At 47.4% G+C, this 23,911-nt stretch overlaps 1 long non-coding RNA gene across 1 annotated transcript in view; it reads right to left on the bottom strand.

Moving 5' to 3' along the window:
- The window catches only part of LOC146177670 (uncharacterized), an 82,650-nt gene extending 59,620 nt beyond the window's left edge, over positions 1-23,030 (bottom strand). Inside the window, exon 1 of the long non-coding RNA XR_014701337.1 lies at positions 22,878-23,030. This is a non-coding gene — a long non-coding RNA (uncharacterized LOC146177670). The remainder of the gene's footprint in view (positions 1-22,877) is intronic.
- Between the last annotated feature and the right edge of the window lie 881 nt (positions 23,031-23,911).

Here is a 23,911-nt window from a genome sequence, read left to right as displayed (position 1 = left end):
CTGCGAGGCTTTTTGTGAACTAGGCGCGATGAACTCCTGTTCAAGCTTCTTGGCTGAGAAAGATCGTAATATTTTTACCAGCCTGAGCCTTAATTTGTAATACTAAGTGTATTAATGAAGGTGTAAATGCGTTGCAGGATCCATATCGCTCTCGAGCTCTAAAAGATTACGTCTGTTTACAGCGATCAAATATCAAAAGGCTGCAAAAGCATGATATGGCGCCTCCGAAAGGTACACAAAATGGTATGTCTGGTAATCAGAAACAGTCGCATAGACAAGCTTACATAAGCCCGAAAATTAATTTAGCACTGCAGAGAAGTCTGGTACTTACGCTGCATATACAAGGGTAGTTCGTCGGCTGCCAGTTGTCCCGCTTCATTTTCACAGTCCATAAAAGAGGCCGTTTTTGGGCTCGGAAAAGAAACATTCTCCGGTCATGTTTAGTACTGTTAGTGCACTGGGGAACGCAGCACCCAGCAATTCTGCAGAGACTGTGAAGGATGTCGCTTTCCATGTCTAGCGTGGGCGGCGGCGCCTCCCGATAACCGGTTTTGGCGGCGACGACCCCTTCTAAGAGTGGCGCCACCCTCAGCGGAGAGCGGGCGCGCATCGAGGCACCCTACCCCAGGTGGTCGAAATTACTCCGTTGCCCTCCCCTATGGCTCCTCTTTCTCTCTTTCCACTGCCCCTCTCACCTTCATCCATTCCCTCACGGCGCGGTTCAGGTGTCCACAGACACGTGTGACAGATACTGCGCGTTTCCCTTCCTGTGAACCAATTATTATTATTATTATTATTATTATTATTATTATTATTATTATTATTATTATTATTATTATTATTAGACTGCTGAGCAAGTCTGAGTGCGGGATGTAAATAGCCCTGCGATGCTTCTGGAACCAACCCAGCGTCCACGGTTGTACGTCGTGGAGACACCGAAGGGTGTCCTACAACGTAATAATCTGCACCTCGTCTCAGTGATCAACTCCTCAGGGTCCGACGGCCTTGCCGAACCTGGCGCCAGAGGAGAGCTGCCCGAAACGAAGCCATCCGGTAGCGAGTCTACTACTGCAGGGCCCACCACCTCGACGTTGTCTGCTTCACCCAAGTCACAACCTACTTCAGCCATTCGTGTGTCGCGGTTTGGAAGACTGATCCGGAGGCCGAAACGACTAGACTTGTGAGGTCTTGTGTTGTGCATACTGTTCCTTCTTAAACAATGGGGGATGTAGTGTATGCGAGTTCCGCTAGGTGACAAAACTGCTTCCCCGGCTATATATTTAAGTTCAATAAAGCCTGGTGGTTTTTGGTACGCTGAGCGGCGGTGCTTCTCATTTCGCGTCTGTGCTACAAAAGCACATCCCGCTACAGATAAGTCGGGTGTTCTCAGCCCGTCCAGCCACCCGCTTAGTGGTGGTAAAAATATTTTAATGAAAATGATTAGGAGGTTGTAGCGGCGGTTGGAGTCCTCAGTCCGGAACCCCATTGGCGTAGGCTGCTGTCCGCGCTCTTCCGATGAGTTCTTTTTGAACCCTTGCGTCCGAGCTGGTCAGAGCTGCCTCCCACCCCTCCTGCGTTGGCTGGTTATTAATAGTGACAGTCTGATTTCGCTGGCATGCCCACACCATATGGTATAGGTCCGCCTTCTCCCCGCAGAATTTGCATTGTGAGTCAAATGACTCTGGATCTATTGCGTGTAGTCTGCGTGGATTGTTAAAAGTGTTGGTCTGTAGCTTGCGGAGGTGTATCTCCTCCCCTTTGTCTAGTGTCTTTGCCGGTGGAGGGTAGACCCGGCGAGATAATCTTAAGTGCTGAAGTATTTCGGTGTAAGTTAGCAATGGGATAGGAGGTTCCACGAGATCCGTATTGGGTGCCCGGGGGAGAAATGCTCGGGCTGAGGCGTGTGCGCTCTCGTTCCCTGGGATGCCCTGGTGACCTGGTACCCATACTAAGTGTTTATCCATGGGTTGGTAGCCACGGGTGTAACTATCTTGCAGGATTTTAGCTGCTAGCGGTGCAATCCTGCCCCTGAGGTAATTGCGATATGCTGTCTGTGAATCTGTAAGAATGTATTCTGAGGTAGTGTGTGTCGCAGCTAGGGCAATTGCCACTTCCTCCGCGGCCAGTGTGTCATGGCTGTGTAATATTAGTCCATCCACTGTTTTATCTTGGTGTACTACCGCAACGGCCGCCATTCCCTGTTCAGGACCCGCAGCATCGACATAGAACACGCCCTCGCGCCCGCCGTAGTGCCTTTTTATAGCTTCCGCTCGTGCTTGTCTTCTTGGCTGGTGAAAGTCGGGGTGCATATTCCTCGGTAATGGAGTTCCCTTGAATTGTCCTCTCCATGAGGCTGGGATGTCGCTTTTAGGGTCTAGCTGTTCGGGGCAATTGATGTTCAAATCGTTCAAGACTTGTCGGCCAGTCAGAGTCGTGGAGAGTCGTACCACCTGCGCCGTGAGGTGTGCCTCAATCAGCTCGTCTACCGTGTTGTGGACGCCCAGTCGTAAAAGCCGGTCCGTCGATGTCGTAAGAGGGAGGCCCAGGGCCTTCTTGTAGGCTGTTCTGATTATGACGTCGAGGTTCTTGATGTCAAACTTCTTGAGACGAAGGTAGGGTGCCGCATAGACGATGCGGCTCACGACGAAGGCCTGCACCAGTCGGAGAGTATCTTCTTCGCGCATCCCTGATTTCCGCGTCGTTATTCTGGCGATCATCCTGCCGACTTGCTCGCTCACGAGGCGGAGTTTCTGGATGGCGAGGTGGTTGTTGCCCTTGTTATTGATGCATAGACCCAGTATCTTAACGGTCTGAACTTCCTTTATGGGTGAGTTGTCAACGTGGATGTCGATCGTGGCCTGATTTTTGTGCTGGCGGAAGACTAGGAGTTCACATTTTTCGGGAGAGCAGGTTAGTCCACACGCTCGTGCATAATTCTGAACTGTTGTTGCCGCTGTTTGTAGTGTTTCTTCCATCATTCCCATACTACCCCTAGTTGTCCAGATGGTTATATCGTCAGCGTACAGGGCGTGTCGTATGCCCTGTATCTGATTTAGAAGAGGTGGAAGATTGCGGAGTGCAATATTGAACAGAAGTGGGGATAATACTGCCCCTTGCGGAGTGCCTCTCGTGCCCATCTTCACTTGCTTTGTTTGTTTAGTGCCGATGCTGATGTTGACTGTTCTGTCTTTAAGGAAATCATAGATGTATGAGTAGACTCGCTGGCCACAGTTGGTGGTCTGGAGATTTTGGAGGATTGTGGAATGTTTGACATTGTCAAACGCTCCTTTGAGGTCGAGGGATAGAAGTGCTCGGTCACTGTTTCTGCGTGCTGGATCAATGACTTCGCGTTTGAGTTGCAGAAGCACATCATGGGTGGACAGATGTGCTCTGAATCCAAACATCGTGTGTGGCAGTAGCTCGTTGTTCTCTAGATAGTTGGAGAGACGTGCGTGGACTGCCTTTTCCATGAGTTTGCCTGCGCACGACGTGAGGGATATGGGGCGTAGGTTTTCAATGCTGATTTTCTTGCCGGGTTTGGGGATAAAGTGTACATTGGCTGTTTTCCATGCCTGTGGAATGGTGCCGATGCGCCAGCATTCGTTAACGTAATCCGTAAGTTGCTGCAGTGCCTCCGTGCCGAGGTTGGTTAGAAGTCCGACCGTAATTTTGTCTTGTCCCGGGGCTGTACCTCGGCGCATATCTGCTAGTGCTGCTATGATTTCTTCTAAAGTGAAGTCTTTATCTAGGTCTTCGTTCGGTTCCCCCCGGTATTCTGGATTTGAGGGTTCTGCGTCTCTCGAAGTGCAGATATAGCGACGCGTGAGTTCATCCATGAGTTCATCATCCGTGCCTTGAAAGTTGTGTAAGGCTCGATGCAAATTTCTACGTTGTTCACTCTTCGATTTCGGTGGATCAATTAGGCATCGGAGAAGGTTCCACGTAGTCTTGCTGTCTAGGCGACCTTTGAGGGATTCGCACCTTTTTAGCCAATTGGTGCGAGCGAGGTCCCATGCGTATTGGTCTGCTTGAGTAGTTAGCTTCGCTATTCGAATTCTGAGTTTTCGATTGTGCCTTTGTTTCTTCCACCGTTTTATGAGACTACGCCTAGCTTCCCAAAGGTGTAGAAGATGGTTGTCAACAGCTGGGTGGTCCTCCGTGGTGGCAAGGGTTTTTGTGAGGTTTTCTTTAAGGTCGAGAATAGATGCCGCCCACTCTTCGTAACTAGTTATTTGTTCCGATGTAACTAGTTTAGTATCCTTCCTGAATTTCTCCCAGTCTGTCATTCTGGCTTGCCCACGAGGTTTGCTGTGCTTGTTGCTTTCAAAGATGGTCTGCAGCATGTAGTGATCGCTGCCTAAGGTCTCTCCCGTATTGAGCCACTCATAGTTGCGGGCGTTGCGGACGAGCGTCAGGTCGGGGGAGGTATCCCGAGTTATGCTGGTACCGACTCGAGTCGGATGCTGCGGGTCAGTAAGTAAGGTGAGTGCCATGTCAGCGATGGCGGAAGCTAGTTTCCTGCCTTTAGTGTCTTCCTTTGGATATCCCCATAATGGGCTAGAAGCGTTAAAGTCGCCGACTATAGCTAGGGGAGCTGTGTGAGCTTCTCTTAGTGCTTTGATAAAGATAGCGTCAAAGGCTGCGCGGCGCTGTTTGGGGCGACTATATATATTGAGTATATAGGTGCCCTTGCTGTTACGGTGTTGTGGTAGCAACTTTATGAAGGTATATTCAATGTCGCTGTGTAGGTCAAGGTCTAGATGTCAGCCTATCCATGCGGAAGCAGCACTCGATGCTCCTAGTGAGGTCCTGGCAAGGCCCCCCCCCCCCCCCCACCCAGGTTTGGGCACCAAAATGTTTAAAAATGGGCCACGAGCGCGCACGCAAAGACAGAGGTTTGGGATGTTGTATAGACCTCCTTCATGTTTGTAAACAAACAAGGCGATCGAGGTGGCGCTGATCTCGTCAGCGATCCCACGGTAGGCAAAAGGCACGACCGCGGCCGGTGTACAGTGGCTAGCCGGGGCACTGTGGCCGAGCTTGTCAAGGCAGTGTTATTGTGATTTGCAGGCGCCTTCTAGGCAGACGAAGTGACCATGTGCTAGTATTTCGTGAGCCTCAGCGATGAGAACTGAAGCGATACACTGAAAAACTCTACGTACACGGCATGCAGCGTACGGACCCGCACGCCGTACCGATGGGGATTGGGTTCAAGGCGCACAAGAGAAGCGTTGCTGCCAGCCGAGGAAAATGAGCGACGTTGGCATCTATTTTCTGTTTTCTCCCAGAAAATTATGCATGGAACGCATCGAGAATTACAAAGCTTCGGATGCTTACAACTACTTTGAGTCGAGTAAGCTGACGGCGATTTTTCTCGCTCATAAGTAGCGCTCGTACCGCGTACGAATAGTCCGCTCGAAGCATCATAGCATAATTGGAGGATTCTTCACACCGAGCGGCAAATGAGCGTTCTTGGTAAGCACGAAGCACCTCGCTAGCGTCGAGCGGCTGTACGGTTAAGATGATTTAGGTCAGCGTGGCAACGGTAGCCTTGACACCGCACGGTTTGCTTATCATTGCGTTATTGGTTGAGATCAGAACGCTGCGCATCTGTTATATTTGCTTTGTTCGTGGGCGGCTGTCGTCGATAAAGGTAGCAATTTTATTACGGGTAGTCGCGCTGTTAGCTTGCATTACAATTACGAGCTGCAGCGGCCACTGTGGTTCCGTGGGTTCCGGTAAAAACGTCCCAGGAACAAATGGCCCCGGATAAAACCTCTCCAAACAGATGCAATGAAACGTACTGCAAAGTCGAGCTTTCCCCTTGCCTGGTGCTTGGCTTATCAGCGATGAATTACGCTCATTGTAATCAACTTTCACTGTTTTTATCTTACATTGTGTTTATTGTTTTAGCGAACATTATGTATATTTTGAACCCCGCCGTTTTATTTTTTTTTTTTACGTTCTGTAGTTCTGTTTACTAAAAACGTAGACTGAGTTTCCTTGTGTCTAGCGGTCATAATGTATGCTACAGTGCTTTTTTCTACCCGTCCACTTGAAATTTGCAAAACATGGCACTGATGCCGTGTGTTCGCAAAGAAAAAAAAAAAAAACGTTATGGCGCCGAAATTTGTGCTGTCGAGGGCGAACACGTCTCTCGAATGTGTAATATTAGCCGGGTGATTAGACCTATATTAAAGAGCGATATTTCCCAGTTTGGAAACTGGGAACTATGCACTGTATAATACTCGCTGGATGTTATAGTGGTGGGGTTGTTTTTTTTTTCGTTTTTTTTTTATTTGCAATGCTTTCTCGCCAAGCCTTCTCCAGTTCCTGTAAACCTGTAAAGCACCCAGAGGGCATACTGCCCAAACAATAGTTGCATCTATTCTAAAAAAAAAAAAAAAAAAAAAAAAAAGGCGTCCAATAAGATGTTCAATTTTTCGCGGAGTGAGTTCTGGGCAGATTTTCAGCCAATTTCTTCGGTGACATTTTTTCCTAGGGGCCGCTTCCTGATAGGACCTTTCTGGACGATTATTCCGGGGCTATATATTTCAGGGACCTTTTTTTCGGGACTGTATCTTCTGAGGAACTCTTTTCTGGGGCCGTTTTTACCTTCACCCGTGATTCCGTAGTTAGGGCGGCCCAGTTCGGTCTCGGCCACTGTGACCGCGTTTCAATGTAGGATAAACCCCACAACTCGCATTCACAATCAGCCGCTGTGAATACAAATAAAAGCGCTCGGCATAAATACAAAATGCAGCTCCAATCCAAATCAGTAGCTGTCAACGTGAAGTGGCAATCTTCATCAGGAAGTAGATTAAAATAATTTGGAGTGAACGCGGCGAAGTTTAGCCATGCAATATGGTACATCACGGATCGAGGAGTGCTACACAGATCACTTGCGTAGCAGCTCACTGCGCTTACATACAAAGCGAAAAAACGGGCTTGAGGAACAGTTTACAAAGGTAAAACATCTACGCATGCTCCAACAAAGAAACGCGCAGGTACATATGTTACCTGCGCACCTGCGCCCGCACCAGCACTAAAACAGTGCGAAGATCCCATCACGCGTCGTAAAAAGGCCAAACTCGAGATATTCGCGACCTTTGATCCGATAGACCGCTCTGGCGTAAAGGTGAATAAGTTTCAGCTTAGCCGTGACGAAGTATTTGCCACATATTCGATGAGCAGGCGTCGGTATCCAGCCTTGGCGCTTCACCGCGGCGGCCCACAACTGTTTACGGCGACCATTGTCGGCAAGAAACCTATACAAGCTTACTAAACTTCCTCTTGTTTGTCTTTCAACACATGTCATAGCGACGCGATTAGTCGGCATGGTGCTCTGCATTCCCCGGCAGCAGCAAGCCATCGCACAATCACGGTAGGCAAAGCGACAGAAGCGTGTTTTTGCCTACCACGCGAAAGTCACTAACGACGACAGCGCCACCGCATTTTCGTGACGTAGCCGGAGTGAAGGAGGTCTATAGAAAGATTAATGCGTTCGCTTTAGCTCAAGACGGCGGCCTGACCACGTCCTCGCTATAGTACCTAGAAGGTTTCTACGTCGCTCACGAACTCGCGCTTCCTTCTCCTCTTCTTCCTCCTCGCTGGCTCGGTAAGAAGAGCTACGCTAAAGATTTAACAACCGCCTTGGTTGACACCAGAGCCAACTATTTTGTTATCAGTGGAACTTTCGCTGCCCAGCTCAAGAAAGTGACGACCACTTGGGATGGCCCGCTAATCCGCACCGCTGTTGATAAACTTGTTACGCCGTCCGGACCGCAAGAGTGACAGTGAATGGGTGCACTTACCCTACGGGCTTCGTGGTCTTGCAGCAGTGCTCCGGTAATGTGAGTTTGGGTATAGAGTTTCTGAATGAGCATCGGGCGATCATAGAGATCCACTCAAAGCTCATCAAGCTCTCCATGGAAGAAGCCATACCTTCCACGATGACTTCGACTCAACACGTCGCTCTATACATCCTCGGCGAAGTATTGACTATACCGCCCCGATAAAGCATTGCCGTTTCCGTGGTTACCATCAACATCAAAACTGCTGAAGGTGTCGTCGAAAGAAACACCCAGTTCTTTTTCGAGCGTGGACTAGGAGTCGCAAGAGGCGTCGCCCATTTCCGTCATGGACAAGCTGAAGTGCTCGTCACGAACTTCACCGAAGAATACCGGCACCTAAACAAGGACATGACGATTGATTTCTTTGGCGATGTTGCGGACACCCGAGAAATCTTCGCCCTACCCAATCAACTTGAAGAAGATGCAGTGAGCCGATTCAAGCAGCCCAATTTCGACATCAACCCAGCGCTTCCCCGAGACAGACAAGACCGGATTCGCACTCGTCTTGAAAGCTACAGCGAGTACTTTTCTTCGGGGTCGAAGGTCTGGCCATCTCATTTGACAAAACATCGCATCACACGGACGAACACGCTTGACCGCTACGTCAGCCCCTACCGTGTATCGCCCCGAGAACGCCAGGCCATACGCGATCAACTTCTCCAATGCTACGTGATGACGTGATCCAGCCATCAAACAGACCCTGGGCGGCACCAGTCGTTTTGGTGAAGACGAAAGACGGCACACTTCGCTTCTGCGTTGATTACCGCCGCTTGAATAGCATAACGAAGAAGGGTGTCTACCCGCTTTCCCGCATCGATGACACACTGGGCCGGCTCTGTAATGCTAAGTAGTTCTCGTCGATAGACTTGAAGAGCGGGTACTGGCAAATTGAGGTCGACGAAAGGAGCGCGAGAAGACCACGTTTATCACGCCAGATGGCCTCTTCGAGTTCAAGGTAATGCCATTCGGTCTCTGCTCTGCACCAGCGACTTTGCAGCGAGTAATGGATACAATGCTGACTGGCTCCAAGTGGAAAATTCGTCTAGGGTACTTAGACGATGTTGTCGTATTCTCTTCGAACATTGAAGCCCATCTGAGAAGGCTTAGAATAGTACTTGACGCAATCAAGTCCTCGAGTTTAACGTTGAAAGTAGAGATGTGTCATTTCGCCTACGAAGAGATCTTTCTGGGTCATATCTTCAGCGTGGAGAGATTTCGGCTCGACCGACAGAAAACAGCTGCGATCTAACAATTTCCACAAACCGATGACACGAAAGCATTGCGCTGATCCCTCGGACAGTGTGCGTATTACTGATGATTCTTCAAGGCCATTTCGAGCCTCGCCAACCCTTTGACGCAGCTTACAAAGGCAGATGTGACATTTCAATGGGGTGCACCGCAAGCGGTAGCCATCGAGGAAATTAAGCGCCGCCTACAGTCCCCTCTTGTGCTAGGCCACTTTGATAACAATGCTGAGACTGATATACATACCAACGCCAGCATTCTGGGCCTAGGTTCCGTTCTCACTCAGAAGAAGAATTGTCGACAGGAGAACATAATCGCTTACACTAGCAGGTCCTTCTCGAAAGCCGTAGCCAATTCCTCGACGACCGAGAAGGAGTGCGTCGCCATCATCTGGGCCACTTCAAAGTTCCATCCGTACTTGTACGGCCGACCGTTGAAGGTGGTAAGCTATCCCCACGCGCTCTGCTGGGTGGCAAATTTGAAAGATCCCTCCAGCGCCTTGACCGATGTAGCCTATGTCTTCAAGAATTCGACATCACAGTCGTCTAAGTCAGGCCGCAAGCATTCCAATGCAGACTGCTTGTCACGAGCCTAAGTTGATACGCCACCTACAAAAGACGACGAAGACGCCTTTTTAGGATCAGTCAGGGCCAGCAGTTTCACAGAACAGCGATCAGACCCTGAGCTGAAAGTGATAGTCGATTACTTAGAAGAAGAGACCGCTTCCCCTCCTGCTGTGTTCATACGTCCTTTATCATCGTTCGCGTTAAGCAATGGCCTCCTCGTGACGAACGTCGCACCGAACAGGTCCACGCCGCTTCTTTTTCTACCTAAAAGCCTCAGGCAGGAAATTCTGCAGGCGTTGCTCGGTGAGCCCACAGCAGGCCGTCTCGGTTTGCGCACACGTTGCATCGAATCCAGAAATACTACTGGCCGTAACTGCCTGCCGAAGTTTCCCATTATGGGAAGACGTGTCGTGAGTGCCACCGACGCAAGACGCCGCCGATCAGACCGGTGGGACTTCTGAACCCCATTCTGCCCCCAACCCTGCCCTTTCTACAGTTTGCGATGAATCTCCTCAGCCCCTTTCCATCCTCATATATGGGTAACAAGTTCATCATCGTGGCCACCGACTACCTTACCCCTTACGCCGTAGAAAAAGCATTACCCAATGGTACCGCGGCAGAAATGGCCAAATGTTTTGAGGAACAAATTTTCTTCTTCTGACACGGCGCCGCAGAAGTGCTCATCACTGGCAGGGGAATGGCGTTTACGGCAGAGTTGAAACAAGCCATCCTGGAATACAGTCATGCAAGCCATCGACGAACAACTGTGTACAATCCGATCGCAGACATGACGGCCATGTACGTCGACGCTGAACACAGCACCTGGCACACCATCTTGCCGTACGTGCTTTTGGCATATGACACCCCAACAAGCCCCAGCGCAGGCGCGTAAAGTTAGGCTCCTGTAGGAGCGTGCTCATACACCCGGCGATGGCCCAGGAAGTGAGACCCGGCCAGTGTAGGGCGACGATATATCGCCACCGCCGAGAAGCTTCCGACGATCCAGAGCAACGGAGGTCCCACAAGAATGCTTTGCTCGTATAAAGAGAAACCAAGCCCATGGAACCATTGATAACGCTCTTCAACAAAATGCTTGCAAATATTGTGGTGGCATTTTTCAAATAATCTTAAACTACAAGCTAGCGTGTAGCGTATTGCCATGGCGTAGGTGAGTTCTGGTTTCTCATGCACGACGTTAACAAAATTGATTTTTTAGAGGACGTTAGTTTGCATAATACATTGAATCAACTTCGTTTTTGTTTTCAAAACCCTATCATTCTAGGGCACCGGAGGGCCGAAAGCGGCTTAAATATTCATTCTTGATATTTAACCAAGAATATATAGGCGCCCGCGCAACATGTCGTACAAGGCGTAATCAGCGATAGTCGTTAAGGGTGCAATGAAAGCCCTCTGCCCTAAATCCTTTTCCAAAAGGGCGCAACAAAGCTCATCATAATGGTTATGACACCATTGATTGCTAATTTTTATTTCTGCACACTGCAGGTAAATTAGCGATTAACCATCCTTGACTTTCCAAAATGCTCCTGTCCACGAACAACAAAGTATCAATTCTTTGAATAAAATACAGCTTTCTATGCACGGAAACATTGTACTTTCGAGCAAGAATGCTCATTCTAGGTGACACTGAGAAGCAAAATGCACCACACGAGTTCTCTAAGGCAGCGTGGAATTACCTATACGCTATGAGAAGTCACGTAGATAGCACCACGGGGTGTTCTGAGAATATCCGCGTAGAAAAAACCAGCATCTTACGTCGAGCGGAGGATCGTTAAGGAGATTCCTCTAGATTATGTCCTCTGGCTGCTTCAACTATAGTATCTCCAGAATAAGACTTTCCAAAGCGCCATTCTGACGTTGGAGGGACATCCTATGTACCGCCATTCCTGCGGCGAGGGAGGTGCATTGTATGGCAGAAGCAAATTGGTTAGTCTACGGCAGATTTTTAAACATCTCTGGATGCGTTCCAATGTCCGTTCGCTGGCACCCCTATCTTAGAAATTTACATCGTCCTGTGTACCGCTTGATATATTATTATTTCGGGCAATATTACTTTTAGGAATTGGTGCAATGTCACTTTAGGAGGAAAACTCTCCAGTTCTCTTAGAGGTCGTTTTAGCTTCAGTATACCCTTTCCCGTAGTACTAATGAATAATCGCGTTGTTTGGGCGTTTAGAAGCGTCTCTCAATTTGTAAAATTTTAAATAATAACAGTCAAAATACCTTCGGAGAAATGGTCAGCAAATTGTTACGCCTCCACATCTACCGTTACTTGTTTAAATTATACCGTTCATCTTTTTTATCAACTTTTATTTCTGAGCCTTAGTCTTGAAATTTATTTTTGTTGATCCTGATCACTTCTCTTGGGCCTAGTGTCTATTTCAAAAAACGCACTGCTGTTCGGGTATTATGTAAAATATTATGGACATTCTGATAAATATAATGCTCAAATTGGTAGCCTTCACCAAATTGGTTAGCCGCCCTCCCTTCTTAAGGCCAATGCTGATTTATTATTTATATCCTTGACCACAATTGAAACGCTAGCGTGTTGTAAAAACGGTTAAAATGCAAGCAGAGGAAGGTAGAAGTAATGCCTAATGTGCACAGCATCTCTGATATTCCAAAAAGGTTTATTGTCACGTGTCAGTTTCCTCGACCCTGTGGCTAGATGTGCAATGGGCGCACGGGATGGCGCATCACGAATGATTACTTGAGTTCGGCAGCACTTTATGTGGAATATAACCGTTATGTCCTCCAAACATGACATCAAGCCCAGCACTCTGGTTTTCGGCCAAAAGGGATATAAGTGCGGCGGGACAGCGGAGTCATGTGAATTTTAAGCCTTCCGGGTAACTGGACATAAGTCTTGTTGGCATGCGCGAGAAAAGCCGAGACGAGGCGGAACGCTTGGATGAGCCGCCACTTTTCCGGTAGCCGGTCGATTTCGGTCAGCTACGGTTGGCTACTTCTCGCTAGCAGCCCCGTGGCCTAGCTGTGGCGTCTTTGGGGTGCACCACACTCGTTCGAAAGTGTAGCTGAGGTCACCATTCAATTTTACAATAAATAACTGCACTTTCCTGCTTTGGTACGTTACTTTTGCATTAGCGGCATTGCCTGCTTTGTGTGCGTTCCCTTTGTTGCTGAAGAATTAGTTTGGTTTGGTTTGTGGGGTTTAACATCCCAAAGCGATCGCAGGCTATAAGAGACGCCGCAGTGGTGGACTCGGGAAATTTCGACCACCTGGGGGTCTTTAACGTGCACTGATATCGCACAGTACAAGGGCGCCTTGTTTTATTGCGAAAGCAATACTGCTAGCACTTTTCTGCCGTCGGTGGAGGTCGTTTCTACGCTCCGGCGCGCCACGTGACAGCGTGACGTCACGACCAGAGGAGAGCAGGGGCCAAAACTCGTCTCTTCGGCCGTAGTCGTTCCTTCGCTCGGCGCGGCAGCTACCACCACGGCCGGTCTCGAGGGAGAGAGCGCTTCTCTTCTCTTACGGCCTCTCCAATGGGGTCTGTTTCCACCGCCCGCCGCGCCTCGGTGGGGTCGCCACCGCCCCACTGCTGCTCCTCCGCTACAGCCGTTCACGCGCAAGGGAAACGCGTGCTCGCTTTCAGCTTCGCCCGTGTCAGTTGCAACCGGCAGGTCCTGACATTTCGCCCCTTATGGTTTATACAAAGTCCGTCATCAACATCGAAGATTTATCGTGTACGACGAATAAAATACAGTCAACAATCCGCTCCCGCGCGCGCTCCTTCGTCAGTGCGGCGTGCACGGTCGAATGAAGCTTCGGGTACACTTCAACATTTTTTACCCCTAAGTTTTGTACAAAAATAAATTTAGCAGGCTATGCAATCTGCCTTTGAATGTTTTAAGCAGGTGTAGCGCGACCTGACGTGAGTGCATGGTGAACTGTTGCGGAGATTCTGTCAATCGCTACCGTCTTCGTTTAGACCAGAAGAGGCACAGGCAAAAATTCATGGCGCGTCTCAGATTCAGAGTAAAGAACAAAAATTTACTCATATAGCAAAAATTTCACTTGTCTAGTGGGCTGTTCTAGCTTCGTTCAAAACATATCAGTCGGTTGAAAGACCGAAGATGTATATGTAGTCTCGCGACTACTTTTAATCAAGGAAATGGGCATAAACAGTTAAGCAGAATCGAAAAGAGCGGCAAAAAATAAACAAATTGTCCTTCAAAGTTACACATTGCACTATATATTCATCAATTCATCAAAATGCGACTTGCGTCTGGACAATTCAGGCTCAAAATCTTCCTGCACGGCTTGTACACATAAGGAGTTGGCCTCTCGGTCTTCTCTGTCACTTTCCTGGTATAATTAATTGAGAAGAATGATTCTGAAAAATTTTTCAAATATCAAAGAAGCGGACCTAATAACATAGCTGTTGTCAATTCCTTTCGGGCAACTCAGTGTTGAGTTCTGAAATGCTGACTGAATCAGGATCTTAAGTACTTCGAGAACATTTGTGTGTAGTAGGTGCACGGCAGCTTTTTCGAAAAAAAAAAAACCTTGTCCAATAGGGCAACAAGCTCTGGTTTCGGATAATGCAGTCCACTAGAACATTGTCCTCGTACAAGAGCGTACTACATGGGGCTGCTTCTTTCGCTAGTTTCAAGAAAAATAGCGTAAGCGTCACACCCGAAGTTGATTAACTAAACGATATATCCAGCGACGTAAGGTGAACCGGAATACGTGACACTGGGAAATGGAATGGTAGGAGATGCCATCACTTCCTTCAGTGCCTTGATTTTGCTCTCAGATGAAACGTCCGTCTTGACAATGTAGTCATGTGCCGCTAGCTGTTACGGCCCTCGCATCTAGCATATGTCATTCCCTTCCGCACATTAACCTTACTTTCCCGAAGAGAGCCTCAATGGGTCGCTATATAAGGCTTGAAATGAGTCTTCAGTGAGAGTGTCCTTCTTTAACGGTTTAGAAGTTTCTTGCATACTTTCGATATAGCAGGTGAACTCATTTGTAAGTCACTGCATCGAGTATCACCTTCATCATTTATTGGCCTTTTTTACCACGTCGAGCACAAGTGATGTCATGAATATCAAACCATTTTTGTTTTCATATTAAGCATAATATCATGTAAAAATTTCATTAAAACAATGTTTATTTGCAAAATTAAAATAAGTTTTATAATACCACACATTGCCTAATATATGAATTGTAATAACGTTTAAAACTCAACCCTAAAACGTTTACTTTGACTGTTATACTAATACTTTATATCATGCAAGCATTTTGCAATATACATTTCATTTTTATGAAATTATTTTCATCTTCGGTGCTACATGAATGGTTTCGCATCTAGCGCTGAAAGACGGTTTTGCTGTTGCAGACGAGTTGCTGTCATGTTAGCCTTGAAGAAACTTCGATGTGATCACTGCTCATTCAGTTTTCTTTTTGTTCCTATTCTTGTACAGGCTTGGGGAAAATTCGGATTAAAATGGACAAAAGTAGCTACCATATGCCGCAATGTATACCATGCTTGTCGAACGTTTGCTGAACGACAGTGTTTTTTATATCCGTTCACGTGTGGTACGTTGACATGCCGCTGCAGCATCTACCTTCTGTGCTCTTTAATTTCGGTGCTGCACTCACCACGAAACTAGCGAGCGACAGCGCGAAACCAGGCAAAAGCCACCCGCCGCCGCTGAAGCAGACGCGGAGCGAACAGTGAGCAGGTCGCGCCCCTTGCGGTGGCGGAGAGCGTAACTCAAGGAGAAAAGTTCCCATTGTTCCCGCGGCGATTGAGAAGGCCGTAAGAAAGAGTGCGCGCTCTCTCCCTCGAGACCAGCCATGCTACCACGTGGCGGCCTCCTCGGCCCGCCGCGTGAGGGCTCTCGCTATGAGAGGATAAACGGGGCGCCGCAGGCGCGCTCCGCTTAGTCATGTCTGAGGAGTTGTACAAGGCGTCGTTGGAGCGACGTGCTGCGCGCAAACGCCGGCACCGTGCCCAGGAGACAGATGAAGAAAGGCGCAAGCCTATGCCGCAGAATGGCGAGCCCGTCGGCGTTCTACAAGTTCAGTGAGCGAGAGTAGTTTCATGAACTCTCTGAATGCCGAAGAATTGTCTATGAGTAGTGCAGAGCGAGAGTACTGCCCAATGGGGTAGCAGTCTAGACTTGGTGATGTATAGACATTCGAACGACTATGTAATTACCAGTGTTCAGACCAAGAGTCACTACGTTATGGACCACCAAAGCGTGTTCATTGGAATAAACAAACAGTAAAAACCATGTTGTGTCCAGAGTAAATCCTTTAGTTGCATAAAGGCGAAGCCATGCCAAACCACCAGCAGAGCCAAGCGCAGCCAAGGAGGTATTGTTTTCGCAATCACTCAGGCTTAACCAGAGCTCAGCCACAGCTAGTTTTTTTCGCCTCAATTGAAAAACGGAGGTGGACGCATAGGTTATCCGTCTGTATTCATTCCTTGTATGTTTCTTAGGTCTCCTCTTAGTGCTCTTGATATGCTCAAAAGGTGTAAATCCCAGTACCAAAAAAAACTAGTCAAGCTACTGCTGAGCCGTAAGCAACATGCTGGTCTCCTTATACTCATAGTGATCGTGTTTTACTCTTGGGTGTACCGTCATATTGTTGAACATGAAACCATAACGGCACAAGCAAAGTTCACAAATACCAGTTTTTTTTAAGCATGGCTAATTCAGATGGTCAATGAAAAGTCTGGGCTATGAACTGTTAGCGATAATGTTTTTCTCTTGATAACATCCAAATCCTTACATGAGGTATCCTAGCTTGAATCCAAGGGCTCATTGCTACACACGTTGCATGATAAGGTTACGCGAATGAAGGCATATACAGAACTGAGAAAAAATAGGTTCCTTAATAGCTCCACAGTGGCCGCTATATATAAGCGACTGCCCCTTACTAAACGCCTCCCAATGCACGGGCTCGCAAGCTACTTCCTTCGTGAATCGTAAGCGCAGCCAGTAGCAGACTGCTGACTTGCATTTAAGAAAAACAAAAAATATTCAATTTGGACATTGCTTGTTATTTTTGTAGGCAATTAAAGGATAACTGTCCCCCGAGTACTTCTGTCGAGAAGCAGAAAAGCCGCATGGTGGTTCTTGGTGTTGAAAACATGGCGGAGGATGAACCATACCTTAACGCGGTTATAACGACGGAAAGCACCCGCCACGTTGCTTGTGTGTTTCCTCGAAGATATCGGTCGGAAAGGATGCTCGCAGAGGCCGGATTACTTAGCCAGGCGAGACCGAGAGGGCACTGCTGCCGCTATAGGCTATCAACATAAGGATTAGTAGTGTGGCATCAAAAATCAACACTTGCTCTTCTACTGTAGGCCTAATGAACATCTAAAACGAAAGAAAGGGAAATATAGAAGTCGACTTGCCTTTTGCGCAAAAGACTGTAGCGACTTACATGCGCGCGCTGCGCCGATAGATGCGCGTGTCGCGCGAGGAAACAGAAGGTGCATCACGGACGCGCCTAGCGGCAAACAGGAAAAATAACGATGAGTCTTGGTTTGGGATTCACGGCTCGCGGTCACTCATTCCTTGCCTAGGCTAGCGTGACACATCACCGGACCTAACACTAGGACACAGGACGGGCAAAACGTCGTGGAAGAACACGGGCGAAAATCTTGGCAGCGATCACTTTATAATCGAAATCCAAATTGATAGGAAACTAGGGGTGCCCATACATAATTCAAAACAGGCCACCGCAACTGACTGGGACAAATTCAGGGATATCAGATCAACAGCAGACAGGCGAAATCGGAAACATAATAGAGTGGACGTCAACCGCTGTCTCACACGTAAAACAGGCCACCGAAACAATAGAGGGAGATGACCTCCCATTCCGATTAGACAACAAACTTGTAAATATGTGGAACCGAAAAACAATTCTCGAGAATAAGCTAAAGCGCGAGAAATGGAACAGGCAGCTCAGGAAGAAAATAGCCGAGTAAAATAGAGAAATAGAGAGCTACGCATTCAAACTAGAAGAGAAAAGGTGGGATCGAAAATGCGACGAGCTAGAGAAGAATATGAGCCATCCCAACACGTGGCGGATGCTGCGTCACCTCATAGACCCTACCAACACCAAAACCCACGCCAACATTGAGCAAATCAAGGCCAGATACAAATTTGACGGAACCGATGAACAGCTCATCGACCGACTTAAAGACATATATATAGGCCCCGCATTCCCGGCAGTGGATAAAGAATATCAGGGGGTGGAGAATCCGCTACTGGACGAACCCATTCTAGTAGCAGAGGTCAGAGCCGCGCTCTTTGACCTCAAAAGAAACACAGCACCTGGGCCAGACAAGATAACCTACGGCATGCTTAGGAACTTAGACGACAACTCTATAGTTCACCTTACAGCATATTTTAACAAAGTTTGGGAATCCGGGGACGTTCCTAAACCCTGGAAACATGCCAACATAATTTTAATCCATAAGAAGGGCAAAATCCCGGGTATAGAAAATCTCAGGCCAATTTCACTGACCTCGTGTCTAGGCAAATTAATGGAGAAGGTAATTCAGACGCGACTAACTCGATTCGCGGAAGAAAACAGCATCTGGCCCCACGAGATGGTAGGTTTCAGACCACACCTTAGCCCTCAAGATATCATGCTAAGGCTCAAACACGATATAATAGACAAACAAAAAACCAAAGATACAAGAGCAATATTGGGCATAGACTTAACCAAAGCGTTTGATAATGTCAGCCACTCGGCAATCCTTGACGGCCTGTCAGATATTAGCGAATGGAAGAGGACCTTTGATTACGTCAAATCATTTCTCAAAGACAGAACAGCAACTCTGCATATGCAGAGCCTCGGCTCGGAAGAGATTAAATTAGGAAACAGGGGCACCCCACAAAGTGCCATCTTATCCCCCTTCCTATTTAATCTAGTTATGAAAGACCTCCCGCGCAAATTAGGAACCATCGAAGGGCTAAAAACGAGAGTCTACGCAGACGACGTCAATGTTTGGCTCAATGAGGGCAGCGATGCGTCTATCGATTTAAGGCTCCAGCGGGCAGCCGACATCATAGACCGCCATGCCAAAAATAAGGTGCTGAGCTGCTCCCCGACGAAGTCGGAACTACTAATCATCAGGCCTCGGACGAGGACAGCCAGCGCATCTCCTCCCAGAATCTCGATAGAATTGAACGGGAAAGAAATTGTGCAAGTAGATGAGATCCGAATTCTGGGCATGCTCATAAGCAAAACAGGAAACAATCCACGACTATAGCTAAGCTAGACGCGCATGCAAACCAAGTGGTTGGCATCATTAGAAGAATCTCGGCCAGAGGTAGAGGGCTAAAGGAGAAGAACAAGTTGAGGCTGGTCCAGGCCTTTATCTTGAGTCGGATCTGCTACTCAACTCCATTCTTTAACATCAAAAAAGCAGACAAAAACAAGTTGGACGCCATAACAAGGAAATGCACGAAACGAGCACTGGGACTCCCAATCTCGACCTCAACCCTGGCACTAGAGGGAATGGGGGTGCATAACACATGGGAAGAGTTAGCGGAAGCAACGAGAACGGCGCAACTCGAACGCCTAAGTTTAACTGAGACAGGGCAACAAATTCTAAGCTGGGTAGGACTACAAGGGAACAGAGGCACTAAACACCAGACGTTCCACATTGAGTCCAAAATTAGGAAAGCCCTCACGATCTCACCGATACCCAAGAACATGCACCCACAACGCGATCAGGAAAGACGCCAGCACAGAGCCAAACACTTGGTAACAAAACTAAGCAGAATGCCACCCGAGACGGTTGCCTACACAGACGCCGCTTTTGACGATGACGGGAACTCTGTCTCGGTGTTAGTCGACGGGTCGGGAATAGAGCAAGGCAAGATATATACAAGCGGAGTAGACGCCACGGCAGCGGTGGAAGCGGCGATCGCCCTAGCGTGCGTTAGTACGAACGCGAAGGTGATTATCAGTGACAGCAAATCAGCAATAAGGAATTTCTGCAAACGCAAAATATCACACTACGCGTTGAACATATTATCGAAAAACAACATAGACAGAGGGATCACCCTAACTTGGGCCCCCGCTCACACCAACATACCAGGGAACGAAGCGGCCAACGCCCTTGCCCGAGCGCTCATTATCCGGGGGGGGGGGGGGGGGGGGGGGGGTGGACGCCGGCCTCAACCTAACTTTAAAGTCGAGATGCTCGCGACCTACAACGAAGTCATTGAGCACTACAAGTTAGGACGGCGGAAATATCCACCCCCAGATAGGTCCCTCACATCCACAGAGGCAGTCACCTGGCGCCGCCTGCAAGCCAAGAACCACATGTCTCCCAGATGGAGATACCTCACGCAAACTGGAAATCCGGAGGACCAATTCTGCAGATTCTGCAGTGATATAGGAACTTTAAAACATATCCTCTGGGAGTGCAGCCACTCCCCGGGCTACAATTTATTCAAGGACGCAGAAGCATGGGAGACCGCGCTTCATAGCGAAGACCCGGCGACACAGGCCAACATTGTCCGACTGGCAACCGAAGCGGCGAACCGCTTTGTCTACTAGCCCCTGCCTCTTGGGGTGGCATCGGGCTCCCTGGACGCCTGCGAGTGGTGCCGGAGCTCCGGTGTCGCCTCTTGCGGACAAATAAAAGTTTTCACCACCACCACCCAACAACTCCGTCTCATAGTTAATTGCCAGGAATACGTGCTCTTAAGGTTGACTGTGCACGTGGAGGTGCAACAACATAAAACAGAGGACGCGCGAGGAGGCCGAAGTGGCCACAACTCCATGCCAGCGCAGTTTATCAGCAGATGCGTGGAAGCGAACAAGGGTGCGTCGGCATGACCGTCTAACCCACATCTATGTTAGGGTGCTTGATTTACCGGAGGTCGGTGCTAAGCCGCGCTACTAAGGAGCCTCGGCGGCGCTACTCGGCAGCATGGTGCATTCTGCTTCGTCAATAATGTCACCAGTTTCAACTTGCTTGGTCGCCGTAATTCACCCTTCGCTGTGGAGGATGATTTGGCGAAGAGCATAAGATCGAGATGGGTGAATCGGATGCGCCGACGCACTGTCGCCCTCTGTAGCGCATCTACTAAAGGAACGCGCTGGCATGGAGTTTTAACCAATTCGACCACCACTTGCATGCTCCGTTTTACGTTTAGTGCACCTGTATCACTCCCGTATCTGTGAAGTCCAGCGCCGTGAGCGTAGCCCACACAACGTAAGCCTGAGAGACTATACATGCTTCAATTCTGCGCGGCACAGAGCCTAATCTTCGGGACCAGATCCTGAATTGGGTTCACAATGTAGCGGAGGCCTATCCAGCGTAGGAACTCCGTCATTATCCCCTTGCCCGTTTCCCCTATGGGATGCATAAATCCGTTACTCACTCACTGCTGACACTACCAAATCCGATTTTCATGACCCCGCAAAAACGAATTAGTGAGGATATGCATTAATACTATTTTTCAACATGTTTTCATAATTTCCGGCACAATGCTTCTAACCTATGGCTTACGACGCCGTTTACAGTGCATATATTAACTGCAGCCTACAAGTGCTTCAAATATTTTCTAATTGGCTTGTTCCTCCTGATAACAACTTGTGGAGATATTTTCAATCGCGATAGTGATTGCAGCTCTAAAGCATGGATCTAAACACTCTACAAGAGTATTTCTAATGTGAAATAAAATGAACAAATCCACGACATGCTCGTGCGATCATTTCGGCGCATGTTCCAATGCGACAGGGACAACTTATTTAGGATAGCCACTTATTTCTTTAGCTTCTGTCAACTTATAGTATGTATGAGGTGCACTGAATAAATAATAATTGATTTGTGAGACGTTCGTCCACATTAGCTCATATCAGTTGGCACCAGGACTTTTTCATTACCTTAATTAATATAATGTTTTATGCTTGAATGAGCATAATCTCCTCATTTATTTGGTTGAATATAATGAAGGACAGTAAAGTCAAATCATAAATATCTCTTACTGTGACATCCCTCTTTAGTCAGCAGTTACATCATAAAGTTTTATTACGAAAATGAGACCTTTTTTTTAACATGCATGGAATAATAATCTCTGAATATCAATCTAATAGTGATGTCCAGACAGTTCTTCACGGCATGCTCATAAAGCTACGATTGTAAGCAAAGCCGCTTACGACGGCCAGAGGAAATGTTTCTTCCAGAATGACAAGACGATATTTCCGCTCGAAGGAGGCTTCGCTAAACAGTACAACGAATGATTGTTTAGCCATAAACACGCCTGTCTAGATACCTGAACACCACCCTTTCACACAAAAAGTAAACGTTTCAAGTAGGTACTCGACTATAGCGACAAAGCTGGTGCGACACCGAATGAACATAGGTACGCTATTTTCCCTGACGACATCATTGTGCCGGGTTCTATAGTATTTGGGCCAAAATTTCACTTCCTTTGTTCCGCGCACACCGATCAACCCCTTTAGACAGGCGTACTGACCCCGTACAGTGTTCTGAAAGCGCTGTGTCCAAATACGTGCTTTTCTCAAGCATTTCGAACTTGTAAGCCTGCTACCAAAGCGATTCATAATAAGTTTTTATTATCTGCCTAACATCACTCGGTTCACAAGACTTATAAATTATAAATTGTTGAGGCATTCTGTTCGATACCGCGCAAAAGGCACACTAATTCAATGTCCCCAATACAAACAGGTTCCTTATGGTGTCGATCATTTTCTAATAACATCAGAAATAAATTTTATTCATAATGCGAAACACGCCACTGAATTTCAATTGTTTTCGTTCACTTCCCTTGCTTACTTGTATAAAAACCACTTCCAATAGTATTTTAGCGAGTTTTAAAAGAAAGGAGGAAACGAAGTTAGCTGAAATTACATTACCATTACGGTTTAACGGTAGCAAACACTTCCATTTAAAACATTTTATGCCTATAATCATAAAAATATTTGACCAACAATGCTGTCTTACTATTATTTACAGCAAATTTCGAACCATAACGTATTTAGAAGGTACATGTTCATCTGTAGTGGTAATTTATAGTGTTGGCCACGATGCAAAAGCATTGCGACAAATATGCTTTGAAAAAAAAAAAAATAACAGTACGCTCTAAGCAGAATCCTTGCTGTATAATCTGACTGAGCATTTAGAGGCGTATTAGAGTTTGATTTAGTGCTCACCTGAGTCTGTGACGTTAACTTTGTACGTAATGACTGACTGACCACATACACTTAGATATTTTAGGAAAAGTAAATTCATCGCAGCTGCAAAGATTGAAACACGCATCTCTTCTGACTTGTGGGAGAGGATACTGAACTAGAGTGCGACAAGACCTTATATATCTACTCATAATTAAATGTCTTCGATGTCGTCATGCTCTGAGCAAAATTCAGCATTTACCCGCGTCCTTTAAAACAATGATCTGAAAGGCGATCAGCTAGCATGGTAAAGCGAATAAAAGGGCGTTATAGCGCAGCAACATACTGCTCGTAATAATCGTAATGATTGGATCAGTTCGCTGGCTTTGGACGTGATTTGATAAGAGGTCCTTATCTGACAGAAATAAAACATTTACTTTTTCTGTCGGTACAGCTGCTTTCAGATGCCTGATTATTTCGAATTTCACACAGCGCTGGCATAAATTTCCACCCTGTCACGGATGCCAGTCACCTTTAGAAAGGAGATGATTTTTGCCCAAAGTTCAAAGTTTTGTTTCAACAAACAGCTTCCCCGGGGGGCGTTCGTTTCTGTGCAGCCCAGGTTCAGGGTTTTACGCGGAGCGGGTCTGTGCAGACGCAATATAACGCGCTATCTGCACACCTGCTATAACCTTTGTTAGGGCTTGAATTAAAATTGAGAAGTGTCTAGAGTGCCGTCTGCAAGCGCAGGAACAGTGTTCTTTCCTATTGTATCGGGACGATCCAAATAGGCGTTGTACCACTATCCGTTACTGCTTACATTGTTTTGCTTCCAGTCCTCAAAGCTGCAGCTGGAGAAGTCTAAATGCGGCTTTTTATTTTTTATATTTAATCTCTTTGTCAATGAAAAAAGTGAAGCTGTACACAAAAAGATATGAATAAGTGCTGACTTCTCTTCAATCCTTCAGTCATTCCGCTTTCGCAACAATATATAATTCACTTTTTCTCACGTGCAGTTTTGATTTCGGTTTCAACCGTCGAAAACCGGCTGTGACGCCATGTGTTGAGGTCATCTG

Source organism: Amblyomma maculatum, chromosome 10 (assembly GCF_055883805.1).
Source record: "Amblyomma maculatum isolate TAMU_Amacu chromosome 10, ASM5588380v1, whole genome shotgun sequence".
Taxonomy (NCBI): Eukaryota; Metazoa; Arthropoda; class Arachnida; order Ixodida; family Ixodidae; genus Amblyomma; species Amblyomma maculatum.
Note: the sequence above shows the minus strand (reverse complement) of the source record. Positions and strands in the feature narration are given on the sequence as shown.